The sequence below is a fragment of the Eleutherodactylus coqui genome, chromosome 8 (genome assembly GCF_035609145.1).
Source record: "Eleutherodactylus coqui strain aEleCoq1 chromosome 8, aEleCoq1.hap1, whole genome shotgun sequence".
Lineage (NCBI taxonomy): Eukaryota > Metazoa > Chordata > Amphibia > Anura > Eleutherodactylidae > Eleutherodactylus > Eleutherodactylus coqui.
In genome coordinates this window covers 176,264,341-176,278,193 of record NC_089844.1, presented here as the reverse complement: position 1 = coordinate 176,278,193, position 13,853 = coordinate 176,264,341, and the positions used below count along the sequence as shown (strand labels likewise).

Genomic DNA, 13,853 nt, shown 5'->3' with positions numbered 1-13,853 from the left:
GTAGGGGTAGGCCTATAGGACGTGGACGCGGGCGAGGACGCAGAGGCCCAAGTCAGGGTGTGGGCACAGGCCGAGCCAGTGCGGTGGCCAGGGGTAGAGGCAGGGCCAGACCGAATAATCCACCAACTGTTTCCCAAAGCGCCCCCTCGCGCCATGCCACCTCGCAGAGGTCAAGGTGCTCTACGGTGTGGCAGTTTTTCACAGAGACGCCTGACGACCGACGAACAGTGGTGTGCAACCTTTGTCGTGCCAAGATCAGCTGGGGAGGCACCATCACCAGCATGCGCAGGCATATGATGGCCAAGCACCCCACAAGGTGGGACGAAGGCCGTTCACCGCCTCCGGTTTGCACCACTGCCTCTCCCCCTGTGCCCCAACCTGCCACTGAGATCCAACCCCCCTCTGAGGACACAGGCACTACCGTCTCCTGGCCTGCACCCTCACCCTCACCTCCGCTGTCCTCGGCCCCATCCAGCAATGTCTCTCAGCGCAGCGTCCAGACGTCGCTAGCGCCACTGTTTGAGCGCGAGCGCAAGTACGCCGCCACGCACCCGCACGCTCAAGCGTTAAACGTGCACATTGCCAAATTGATCAGCCTGGAGATGCTGCCGTATAGGCTTGTGGAAACGGAGGCTTTCAAAAGCATGATGGCGGCGGCGGCCTCACGCTACTCGGTTCCCAGTCGCCACTACTTTTCCCGATGTGCCGTCCCAGGCCTGCACGACCACGTCTCCCGCAACATTGTACGCGCCCTCACCAACGCGGTTACTGCCAAGGTCCATTTAACAACAGACACGTGGACAAGCACAGGCGGGCAGGGCCACTATATCTCCCTGACGGCACATTGGGTGAATTTAGTGCAGGCTGGGACAGAGTCAGAGCCTGGGACCCCTCACGTCCTACCCACCCCCCGAATTGCGTGCCCCAGCTCGGTGGTGGAATCTGCGGCGGTGTATGCTTCCTCCACTAAAGCACCCTCCTCCTCCTCCTACGCAACCTCTGTCTCGCAATCAAGATGTGTCAGCAGCACGTCGCCAGCAGTCGGTGTCGCGCGGCATGGCAGCACAGCGGTGGGCAAGCGTCAGCAGGCCGTGCTGAAACTACTCAGCTTAGGAGAGAAGAGGTAGATGGCCCACGAACTGCTGCAGGGTCTGACAGAGCAGAACGACAGCTGGCTTGCGCCGCTGAGCCTCCAACCGGGCATGGTCGTGTGTGACAACGGCCGTAACCTGGTGGCGGCTCTGCAGCTCGGCAGCCTCACGCACGTGCCATGCCTGGCCCATGTCTTTAATTTGGTGGTTCAGCGCTTTCTGAAAAGCTACCCACAATTGTCATACTTGCTCGGAAAGGTGCGCCAGCTCTGCGCACATTTCCGCAACTCCAAGACGGACGCTGCCACCCTGCGGACCCTGCAACATCGGTTTCATCTGCCAGTGCACCGATTGCTGTGCGACGTGCCCACACAGTGGAACTCTACGCTCCACATGTTGGCCAGGCTCTATGAGCAGCGTAGAGCTATTGCGGAATACCAACTCCAACATGGGCGGCGCAGTGGGAGTCAGCCTCCTCAATTATTTACAGAAGAGTGGGCCTGGTTGGCAGCCATCTGCCAGGTCCTTGGAAACTTTGAGGAGTCTACCCAGATGCTGAGCGGGGATGCTGCAATCATTAGCGTCACCATTCCTCTGCTATGCCTCTTGAGAAGTTCCCTGCAAAGCATAAAGGCAGACGCTTTGCAATCGGAAACGGAGGCGGGGGAAGACAGTATGTCGCTGGATAGTCAGAGCACCCTCATGTCTATATCTCAGCGCGTTGAGGAGGAGGGGGAGGAGCATGAGGAGGAGGGGGAAGAGACAGCTTGGCCCACTGCTGAGGGTACACATGCTGCTTGCCTGTCATCCTTTCAGCGTGTATGGCCAGAGGAGGAGGAGGAGGTGGAGGAGCATGAGGAGGAGGGGGAAGAGACAGCTTGGCCCACTGCTGAGGGTACAGTTGCTGCTTGCCTGTCATCCTTTCAGCGTGTATGGCCAGAGGAGGAGGAGGAGGAGGAGGATCCTGAAAGTGATCTTCCGAGTGAAGACAGCCATGTGTTGCGTACAGGTACCCTGGCACACATGGCTGACTTCATGTTAGGATGCCTTTTTTCGTGACCCTCGTGTTTCACGCATTCTGGCCACTACGGATTACTGGGTGTACACACTGCTCGATCCACGGTATAAGGAGAGCCTTTCCACTCTCATTCCCGAAGAGGAAAGGGGTTCGAGAATGATGCTATACCACAGGGCGCTGGTGGACAAACTGATGGTAAACTTCCCATCCGACAGCGCTAGTGGCAGAAGGCGCATTTCCGCGGCCCAGGTAGCAGGGGAGGCGCAGAGATCAGGCAGCATGTACAGCGCAGGCAGGGGAACATTATCCAAGGCCTTTGCCAGCTTTATGGCTCCCCAGCAAGACTGTGTCACCGCTCCCCAGTCAAGGCTGAGTTGGCGGGAGCACTGTAAAAGGATGGTGAGGGAGTACGTAGCCGATCGCACGAACGTCCTCTGTGACGCCTCTGCCCCCTACAACTACTGGGTGTCGAAGCTGGACACGTGGCCTGAACTCGCGCTGTATGCTCTGGAGGTTCTTGCTTGTCCTGCGGCTAGCGTCTTGTCAGAGACTGTGTTTAGTGTGGCTGGGGGAATCATCACGGATAAGCGTACCCACCTGTCAACCAACAGTGCCGACAGGCTTACACTCATCAAGATGAACAAAGCCTGGATTTTCCCAGACTTCTCTTCTCCACCAGCGGACAGCAGCGATACCTAAACAATATGTAGGCTGCACCCGCGAATGGAAGCATCGTTCTCTATCACCATCCAAAACGGGGACCTTTTTGCTTCATCAATCTGTGTATAATATTCCTCCTCCTCCGCCTGCTCCTCCTCCTGAAACCTCACGTAATCACGCCGAACGGGCAATTTTTCTTAGGCCCATAAGGCTCAGTCATATAATTTTTCAAAACAATTTTTATACGTTTCAATGCTCATTAAAGCGTTGAAACTTTCACCTCAACCAATTTTTATTTTTACTGGGCTGCCTCCAGGCCTAGTTACCAATTAAGCCACATTAACCAAAGCGATTAATGGGTTTCACCTGCCCTCTTGGTTGGGCATGGGCAATTTTTCTCCGCTACATTAGTACTGTTAGTACACCAATTTTTGGGGGCCCTCACCTACAGTGTAATCCAATTAATTTTTAGCCCACCTGCATTACAGCTGACGTTGGGCACTGCAATGGGATATATTTATGTACCGCCGGTGGGTTCCAGGGAGCCACCCATGCTGTGGGTCCACAGGGTGTTGTAACTGCATGTGTCCACTTCTAAAGAACCCCAGTCTGACTGGGGCATGCAGTGTGGGCCGAAGCCCACCTGCATTAAACATGACATTATTACCTCAGCTGTGATGGGCAATGCAATGGGATATATTTATGTACCGCCGGTGGGTTCCAGGGAACCACCCATGCTGTGGGTCCACAGGGAGCTGTAACTGCATGTGTCCACTTCTAAAGAACCCCAGTCTGACTGGGGCATGCAGTGTGGGCCGAAGCCCACCTGCATTAAACATGACATTATTACCTCAGCTGTGATGGGCAATGCAATGGGATATATTTATGTACCGCCGGTGGCTTCCTGGCACCCACCCATGCTGTCGGTCCACAGGGACTTCACAATAGGGAGTTGTACCTGCCTGTGTCTATGAATTAAAAAGCCCGGTCAGGTTGGGGCATGCAGTGTGGGCCGAAGTCCACCTGCATTTAATCTGACGTTAGCTCTGCTGTCCAGGGCACTGCACTGGGATACATTTATGTACAGCCGGTGGGTTCCAGGTAGCCACCCATGCTGTGGGTGCACACGGAATTCCCATTGCGGAGTTGTACCTGCCTGTGACTATTTATAAAAAACCACGGTCTGACTGGGGCATGCAGACACCTTGACAGAATGAATAGTGTGTGGCACATAGGTTCCCCATTGCTATGCCCACGTGTGCAGCTCCAGATGGAGGTGGCACAGGATTGGATTTCTCATTGCTTATGTACAGCATTGTGGACTATCGCCCCGCCCCTTTTAAAGAGGGTCGCTGCCTAGCCGTGCCAAACCTCTGCAGTGTGTGCCTGCGGTTCCTCTGGCAGACGCACTTATAAATAGACATGAGGGTGGCGTGGCATGAGGGTAGCTGAAGGCTGGGCAGGGACAGTTGGGTGTGCGCTGTGGACACTGGTCGTGGGGGGGGGGGGGGGTTGGGCAGCATGTAACCCAGGATAAGTGGCAGCGGAGTGTCATGCAGGCAGTGATTGTGCTTTGTTGGAGGTAGTGTGGTGCTTAGCTAAGGTATGCATTGCTAATGAGGGCTTTTCAGAAGTAAAAGTTGTTAAGAGGGGGGGGGGCACTCATGTCGCTATTGTGGCTTAATAGTGGGACCTGGGAACTTGAGATGCAGCCCAACATGTAGCCCCTCGCCTGCCCTATCCGTTGCTGTGTCGTTCCCATCACTTGAATTGCCCAGATTTTCACAAACGAAAACCTTAGCGAGCATCGGCGATATACAAAAATGCTCGAGTCGCCCATTGACTTCAATGGGGTTCGTTATTCGAAACGAACCCTCGAGCATCGCGAAAAGTTCGTCTCGAGTAACGAGCACCCGAGCATTTTGGTGCTCGCTCATCTCTAGTACCAACGTAAACTACAGGACGTCTCGCAAAAAATGAGCCCTCACACAACTACGTCGACGGAAAAATAAAAAAGGTATTGTGTGCAGTAGATGGTGGCAGAAAATAATTTAGAAAAATTAAATAACTTTGAACGAAAATAAAAGTAGTTCAGAAAAAAAAAAACCTATACAAGTTTAGTATCGTAATTGTACTGACCCATAGAATAAAGTTGTCATGTCATTTATTGTGGAATGCAGTGAAAATGTGTGCTAAACTGTGCTGTATATTGAGAGGAGACTGTTTGATGCTGTTCCATGATTTGATATTGAAAGATGGTGGTGAACAGGAAGAAACGTAGTGCTGCGTCAAGAACTCCCAAGATGGTGCCTGCTTGCGTTCTGTATCATCCCCCCAAAAGCCTGTGAACTATTGGTGCCAAGAAATGCCTGCAAGCAGTATAGAGAAAGTAGGGGGACATGAATTCCCCAACGGAGAGGATGGGAAAGTTTAGCAAGGACTCACCCCTGGGCGGGGCCTTTGTGGAGTGCCGCAAGAGTGGCAGAGAGCTCTGGAGAAGAGGAGGTGCATGCAGAGTGAAAGAAGAGACGCGCAAAAGGCGGCATCACACTACGGTAGTTGATGATGGCTCTAAGGGGAGTTCTGGATGGCTACCCCCTGGTGGAGCCCTGCTGCATGTTCAGGGACGAGAAAGAGTTGGAAGAGCTGATATTGCCTCCAGGAGCCCTTGCTGTATATTCTTCTGCTGCAGGAGAGGATCGGCATGTTGTTGCGGTTGCTGGGATGAGACCTGCAGTTGCCGCTGTTCGGCACTGGACATTGCCATGACCAGACTACGGGTAGAGAGACCTACCATCACCCGGTTGCATGTGGTAAGGAGCTGCACCCCTAACGAAGGTCTCCCCAAGGGTTTGCACAAGCTTCAGAGGCTGTGGATGACCCGGTAGGCTCGGAGGCTCAGGGTGAATGCACCATCATCCATGAGTCTTCCCCGGCTCAGGCGCCTCCCTCCAAGAATCCTGCAGTTAGCCCTAAGGGTTCTTTATTTAAAAGACTCTTCCCCAGGGCTGCCCCAACTGGACCTGTGATGTCTAAGTACCCGCCGTGAATACTGGTCCACGAAAATAATGCAGAGGCACTAACAGTCATGCCGGAACCTCTCTTATTCTCGGGTACCCCGTTTACAATTTTGTGTTTGTATTTTGAGACTTGGAGGAAGGACATCAGGAAACAGAACAGCAGGAAACTGCAGGTATGTGCTGCAAGGTGGGATCCACATCTGCCAGATCTTGACATTTCTTATGGAATTCCATACAGGCCCACATTAGAACCCTGTTCCCCACTGTTTTCATTAGGCTCGACAGCCCACCAGAGCAGGCCATTCAGGATCTGAGGATGACATGTTGGAGTGGGAAAAGGAAATGCAGGGTGCTCAGTGGCCTAGCCCCTCATTGTGTTCATCAGTGGACATTGGCTCTTTTGAGATGGATGAGACCCCCACCGGGTTCGTGACGGACAAAGAGTCAGAAGACGAGGGCCCTGTAATCCCCTGGGAATGCCCCAGAAGAGGGGGCTATTGATAAATAACAGAGAAAAATGGGCACTCTGCAAACGAAGAGACTTTTAGCTTTAAATAGATTATTTCTGTATGTACAAAATGATTAGAGACTCCCTCTAAGGTTGAGCAACCTGTGTATGTAAAGACATTATAGACAACAACTGTTGTGAGCCATTCCTTCATCTGCTTGGCGTAAAAGGGAACATCGCCTTTTTTGTGCTTCAGGGTGGCGCCTCTTACTGCTCAACATTATTACCAGCAGGTGTAGATACAGCTGTATAAATATATGGACTGTGTGCTCTGACTTGCACCCAGATACTGGGATAGTTAAATGTAAGATTGTCTGACAAGGTGCCCAAGCAACAACTTTGCACTTGTTTTTGAAGGACTATTTTCTAAGAACAATTGTCATAGCTGAAAATGCCTTAAATTAATGATGTTTAGAGCAATTGTTTTATTTGAAATGTTTAAGAAAATGTGCAGAAGATGGAGTAGTGGAGTGTTGAAATGTTTAAAATCCTAAGTAATCTATTCTAAGTGTCCTTACAGGCGGAAGAGAAAGAAAGCTGAATGTGTAAGTGAGGTTTCCTCCAAATTAGGAAATGTGTGTCCTACTAAAGCTCCAGTGCCTGCTTGTGCAATTCCAATAGGATTCATTCCTTTTGCACATCCCCATTTTTGTATTTTCCACTCTTAGTGGAGGGGCAGCTTAGGGGCTCCTTTGTAATTTTCCTCCCATTTATAGTTTAGTTTTGAAGTACATCCACAAAGGGTTCTATCTTCCAAGGCAAGGGGGCGGAGGGTGGCGATTAAACCTCTTTTCACTTCTGCTTGTCCTAAATTCTCCTAACAAGACATCCTTTTTCTGTCTCAGGTCCAGTTTTTTTTTTTTGTTTTCCTCATTTCAGGCTTTGGGGAGGAATATTACGCAAGGACCCCATAGCATATGCTGATGTATCCCAGGTTTTGCCTGGCTCAGCAGAATTTCCAAAAAATGTACTGGCCAGTCCTTTTATCCCCCACACTGTCGCGTTGAAATACCAACACCGAAAGTGAGACTCTGGAAGTCATGCTGGAGTGGGTTGTTTATTCTAAGACAACCAAAGGAGGAGAGTGGTATGGTAAGCTATGCCCTCACCAGTCTTGTCTAGTGACTTTTATTCTCTCTTCAGCTACCCTTCCTCACTGATGCCTACAGACAGGAAATGCTTCAACCTGAAATGAGTAAAACTGAGAAATGTGCTCTATGCATTGGGCTTGTCAGTAAGAGTGGAGGGTGGAGGTTCCGGGGTTTGTTGCTTATCTGCACCATGAAGTTGCTGAATATTTAGCTCCTGCTTGCCCTCTCTCTATGCGGCAACCAACATACAGGTTAGTACCGACTGCAGTCATCAGAAGGGGAGAAGAGAGATGATCCTCAGATGCATTGTATTACTAGATGCTACATCCAGAGAGAAAATCTACTGAATGAGAAGGTTACAGATGGTGGATTCCTCTTGGAACCATATCACCCTAAATACGTGCCAAATTTATAGTTTCCTACACAAATCCAGAGATAAGGTCAACAGAAATTGTAGGTATGTCATTACATGATACAAAAGGACTGGACCTATTTTTTTTAATCAAATCTCATTTAATTAGAGACCAGCAACGATATATATAACAGAAAAGTGCGTCACGTAACTTTTCACTAAAATTGTACAATGTTTACGTTACAAAATCTTATATATCTTTGAATACTAAGCATATAACAAGAATGAAATATATCTGTATTAAATTTTAATCGACTTCACAAAACTATCACAAACTTCAATAAACTTTTGTCACAGATGTTTACAGGGAGAAAGAAGAAGTTTTAAGAAGAATAATGATCGTAGCTGATTTTACATGCTTTCTACTATACTCTGTGCCACGTGTGGCACCCCTTGTGAATCATCAGACTCCAAAGGAGTTACCTGCTTCCACATCAACCAAGTTGACCATAATTTAAGAAATGTATCACGAGACCAGGTCTCTTAGCTGGATATTTCTTTTTGATGACAGATTTATGACACCCTGAGTGTCCATTCTGATGTTGTGGGTGCATCTTTATTTATCCATTTCATGGGTATCAGTAGTTGTGCTGCACTAATGAAATGCATATGCAGGTGCTTCTTGCCCAATGGGCAGTCTAACTCAGAGAAGTTCAGAAGCACTATCTGGGGTGGAGAGTAAAATTCATTTTTCAAATCTCATTCACCTTGAGTTTAATCTGAGCCCAGAATTTCTTAATGGTGGGGCAACTCCACCATATATTGAGCATTGTTCTTTTTTCTTGTCCACACGGCCAACAATTATCTGAGATGTCTTGGTGCATTTTTACTAATGTGTGGGATGTTCTAAACCACCTAGTGATTATTTTGTATGAGTTTTCTTGGATGGTCACACTTCTTGAAAAACTCTGTGATCTAAACAAGATTTGGTTTATTTTGGATGCAAAGAATTCCTTATCAAGCTCTCTTTCCCACTTAGACATATAACATGTTTTCTTAGGAGCTTCTTCTGATAATGATTTGTCATAAAAGACTGAAACAATTTTTTTGAGTGTCGATTTTGATAAAAGGACAGTCTCAAACCATGCTAGGTGGCTGGAAACCGTGTAATCTTTCAGAAATGAGAGGCTGATCAGCTTAAAATGGTAGTAACATAGTAACATAGTATGTAAGGCCGAATGAAGACAATGTCCATCTAATTGAGCCTGTTTATCCTCCTATGTTGTTGATCCAGAGGAAGGCAAAAAAAAAAAATACAAGAGGCAGGAGCCAATTAGCCCTTTTGGGGGAAAGATTTCTTCCCGACTCCCTTATGGCAATCAGACTAATCCCTGGATCAACCTCTAATGGTTCCTACTTGCCTGTATACCAGGATTAACAATTAATTTAAGATTTATATCCTGTAGTATCCTTCCCCTCTAGAAAGACATCAAGTCCCCTTTTAAACTCCTCTATGGATTTTGCCATCACCACATCCTCAGGCAGAGAGTTCCACAGTCTAACTGCTCTTACAGTAAAGAACCCTTTTCTGTGTTGGCGATGAAACCTGCTTTCTTCTAGACGTAGCAGATGCCCTCTTGTTACTGTCACAGTCCTGGGTATAAACAGATCGTGGGAGAGATCCTTGTATCGTCTCCTCATGTATTTATACAGAGTTATTTGATCGCCTCTTAGCCGTCTTTTTTCCAAGGTAAATAATCCCAATTTTGATAGCCTCTCTGGGTATTCCAGTCCCCTCATTCCATGTATTAGTTTAGTTGCTCTTCTCTGAACCTCCTCAAGCACTGTAACATCTTTACTGAGCACCAGTGACCAGAACTGTGCGCTTTATTCCATGTGAGGCCTGACAAGTGCCTTATATAGTGGGAGGATAATGTTCTCATCCTTCGCCCATATGCCTCTTTTAATGTGCCCCAAGACTTTATTAGCTTTTACAGCAGCCGACTGGCATTGGTTACTCCAGTTTAATCTACAATCCACTTGTACCCCCAGGTCTTTTTCCATATCACTTTTCCCTAGCAGTACCCCATTAAGTGTATATTGGTGACATCCGTTTCTCCTGCCCATGTGCATAACCTTAAATTTATCAACATTGAATTTCATTTGCCATTTTTCTGCCCAAGCCCCCAGCTTATCTAGGTCAGTTTGTATCTGTACATTGTCCTCCGTTGCATTGATTATATTGTATAATTTTGTGTCATCTGCAAATATTGATATTTTATTGTGCAGCCCCTCTATCAGGTCGTTGATAAATATATTGAACAGAATGATAGATCAATAGACTCTCCCAGGTCCAGCCTAGAGCTTACTTCATCGTAGAAGCTGATCAGATTGGTCTGACATGATCGACCCTTCATGTACCCATGCTGGTGAGGAGTTATTCCGTTGTTCTCCTTGAGGTATTCTTCAATGGCGTCTCTCAGAAATCACTCGAATATTTTTCCAGTTATTGAAGTGAGACTTACCGGCCTGTAGTTACCAGGCGCTCTTTTGGAGCCCTTTTTGTAAATTGGAACCACGTTGGCAATGCGTCAATCCAATGGTACAACCCCGGTCTTGATAGTATCCATAAATATTAGAAATAGCAGCCTTGTTATCACATCACTTAGTTCCCTTAGAACTCTTGAGTGTATTCCATCTGGGCCTGGCAATTTATCGATTGTAATCTTCTTTAACCAGTTCCGCACCTCCTCCTGCGTTGGGTATGAGATATTTTGTGAGGGGTTCATTTTATTCCTCTATATCTCATGTGGCATTTCCTTTTTGTTCTTGAATACGCTTGAAAAGAAACTATTTAATAGGTTTGCCTTCCCTCCATCATCTTCAATGATTTCTCCTACATTATTTGTTAAAGGTCCGGTGCTCTCGGTGCAAATCCATTTACTGTTAATATAATTAAAGAATAGTTTAGGGTTATTTTTGCTCTCTTTGGCAATCAGTCTTTCTGCCTCCTCCTTAGTTATTTTGATCTTATCTTTGCATATTTAGTTTTTTTCCCTGTATGATTTTAACGCTTCTTCGCTGCCTTCTTGCTTTAGTAGTTTGAGCTTTCTCTTTTTCATTTATTGCCCCCCTTACCATCTGGTCGAGCCACATTGGTTTCCTTTTACTTGAAGCTCTTTAATTTTTAAAGGAATGAACTGCTCGCATGAGGTGATTAGGATCCTTTTAAACTTTTCCCATTTGTCCTCTGTACTGTTATTTTTGAGGATGTTGTCCCAATTAATGTTACCGATAGTAGTTCTGTGCTAATCACATTTTGCTTTACTAAAGTTTAGTTTATTTGTCACTCCTTGATAAGGCTTCTTGTTGAATGACAGCTGGAAATTGATTATATTGTGGTCACTGTTCCCCAAGTGCCTCTCAACCTGTACCCCCTTTATTCCGTCCGGTTTGTTAGTTAGTACTAAGTCCAGAATTGCCCTCCCTCTCATTGGTTCCTGCACAAGTTGGATAAGGTAGTTATCTTTAATTGATCTCAAGAACTTATCACCCCTGTGAGATTTGCAGGTTTCGTTTTCCCATATTATATCTGGACAATTAAAGTCTCCCATGATAATTACTTCATTGTGGTTTGACACCTCTTCTATCTGCCTTAGTAGTAAGGTTCCAGTTTCTTCTGTTGCTTTGGTGGCCTATAGAAAACCCCTATCGGGATTTTGTTATTTTTTTTCTCCCTGTATTTCTACCCACAGAGATTCCACGTGTTCATTTCCTGCACCTATATCCTCCCGTAGCCTCGGCATTAAGTAGGATTTAATGTATAGACATACCCCTCCCCCTTTCTGGTTTCGACGGTCTCTTCTGAAAAGGTTGTAACTCTGTAAATTCACTGCCCAATCGCACTTATCATCAAGCCATGTCTCCATTATTCCCTTACTGTAATGTAACGCCAAAAGCTTAATAGGTGGTAAGTATTCTTGTAGGGACTGGTGGGCATTCACGAAACGTTGGCCGACCCTTTTTGATGGCGTCATAATGGGTAGAACGCCCCGTTGCGGTCCCTGGGATTATGGAGGGGGGTTTTCCCAACAGGTGTACCAGGGAATAGCTCTGGGGGAGCGATGATGACCGTCGCTGCGTTATCCCGGTCTTCATAGCCAGTGAGGTCAGGCGCAGCATTGCGCTCCACAGAGCCGGCCGGTAGTGGCGTAACCACGCTACTTAATGATGCGTATGCTAGCCACTCCCATGCTGCGTCATTACGTAGTGTGGTTACTCCTTAAGGGCGAGCACCCACTGGCGTTTGCGTTCTCCGCGGGAAAAAAACGCAGCGTTTTCGCCGCGTTTCTCGCGTTTTTTCCGCGCGTTTTTCGCGGCGTTTTCGCGGCGTTTTCCGTTAATTTCCATTGACATTCATGGGTGCATTAGGAGAAAAATAGGGACACATATGCAACTGACAGTTCCTATGTTAAAAACGCAAACGCAACGCAAAAAAAACGCCAGTGGACAGGAACACGTTATCTCTATGCCTGTGCAGGAAAAACGCAAAACGCAGGTAAAAAAACGCCAGTGGGTGCTCGCCCTAAGGGTTCTCTATTTAAAATACTTTTCCCCAGGGCGGCCCCAACTGGACCTGTGATATCTAAGTACCTGTCGTGAATGCTTGTCCATGAAAATAATGTGGCCCTATGTTATCGGGTACCCCATTTACAATTTTGGGCAGTGGACATTGACTCTTTTGAGATGCATGAGCCCCCCACCGGGTTTACGACAGACAGTCAAAAGGGAAGGACCATGTAATCCCCTGGGAATGCCTCAGGAGTGAGGGCTATTGATAAGTAACAGAGAAAAATTGACTCCCTGCAAGGTAGAGACTTGTAAATAACTGTAAATAGTTTATTGCTGTATGTACAAAATGACTAGAGATTCTCTCTGAGGTTGAGCAACCTGTGTATGTAAAGACATTATGGACAATCGCTGTTTAAGCCATTCCTTCATCTACTTGACTTAAAGAGGAACACCACCTTTTTTGTGCTTCAGGATGGTTGTTTCTTACTGTTCAACGTTTTTACCAGTCGGTACAGACATAATTGTGTCAATATGGAATGTGTGCTCTGACCTGCACCCAGAGACAAGACACTGAGATAGTTAAATGTAGGATTGTCCAGCAACGTACCCAAGCAACAACTTAGCACTGGTTTTCGAAGGACTATTTTCTAAGGACAATTGTCGTAGCTGAAAATGCCTTAAGTTAATGATGTTTAGAGCAATTGTTTTATTTGAAACGCTTAAGAAAACGTGCAGGAGATGAAGTAGTGGAGTGTTGAAATGTTTTAACTCCCACATAATCTATTGTAAGTGTCCTTACAGGTGGAAGCTGAAGGTGTAAGTGAGGTTTCCTCCAAATTAGGAAATGTGTGTCCTACTAAACCTCCAGTGTTCAAATTGGATTTATTCCGTATGTGCATCCCCATATTTGTCTGGAGTGATGAGGGTTCCAGCTGCAGTACCCTAGATAGGGTGTAGAGTATTACGCTCTAATAGGAGAGGGGCAGCTTAGGGGCTTTGTAATTTTGCTTCCATTTATAGTCTAGTCTGGAAGTATGTCGACAAAAATGTTCCGTCTTCTAAGGCAAGGGGGTAGTAAAATCTCTTTTCACTTCTGTCCATCTTAAATTCTCCTAACAAGACATTCTTTTTCTGTCTGAATGTTGGTCCCAGTGTTTGTTCTTCTTTATTTCAGGCTTTGAGGAGAAGTATTATATAAGGACCCCATAGCATATGCTGATGCATCCCAGGTTCCGCCTGGCTCAGCAGAATTTCCAAACAGGTACTGGGCAGTCCCTTTATCCCACACACTGTCACGTTCAAATGCCAACACCCGAAGTGAGACTCTGGAAGTCATGCCAGAGTGGGTTGTTTATTCAAAAATGAGCAAATGAGGAGAGTGGTATGGTAAGCTATGCCCTCATCAGTCTTGTCTAGAGAATTTAATTTTCTCTTCAGCTATCCTTTATCGGTAGTTGTTAATTCTGTCCTTACTGGGAAGATTGTCAAGTGGGCTAGTACACTACGACAGCTCTGACTATGAGTGCTCAAATAGAAACCCT

At 46.8% G+C, this 13,853-nt stretch overlaps 1 protein-coding gene across 1 annotated transcript in view; it reads left to right on the top strand.

The window, feature by feature from the left end:
* Nucleotides 1–7,564: 7,564 nt before the first annotated feature.
* The window catches only part of LOC136578036 (uncharacterized), a 24,586-nt gene continuing 18,297 nt past the window's right edge, over nucleotides 7,565–13,853 (top strand). The window contains exon 1 of the mRNA XM_066577944.1: nucleotides 7,565–7,639. The gene's annotated coding sequence lies outside the window, so the exon portion shown is untranslated. The remainder of the gene's footprint in view (nucleotides 7,640–13,853) is intronic.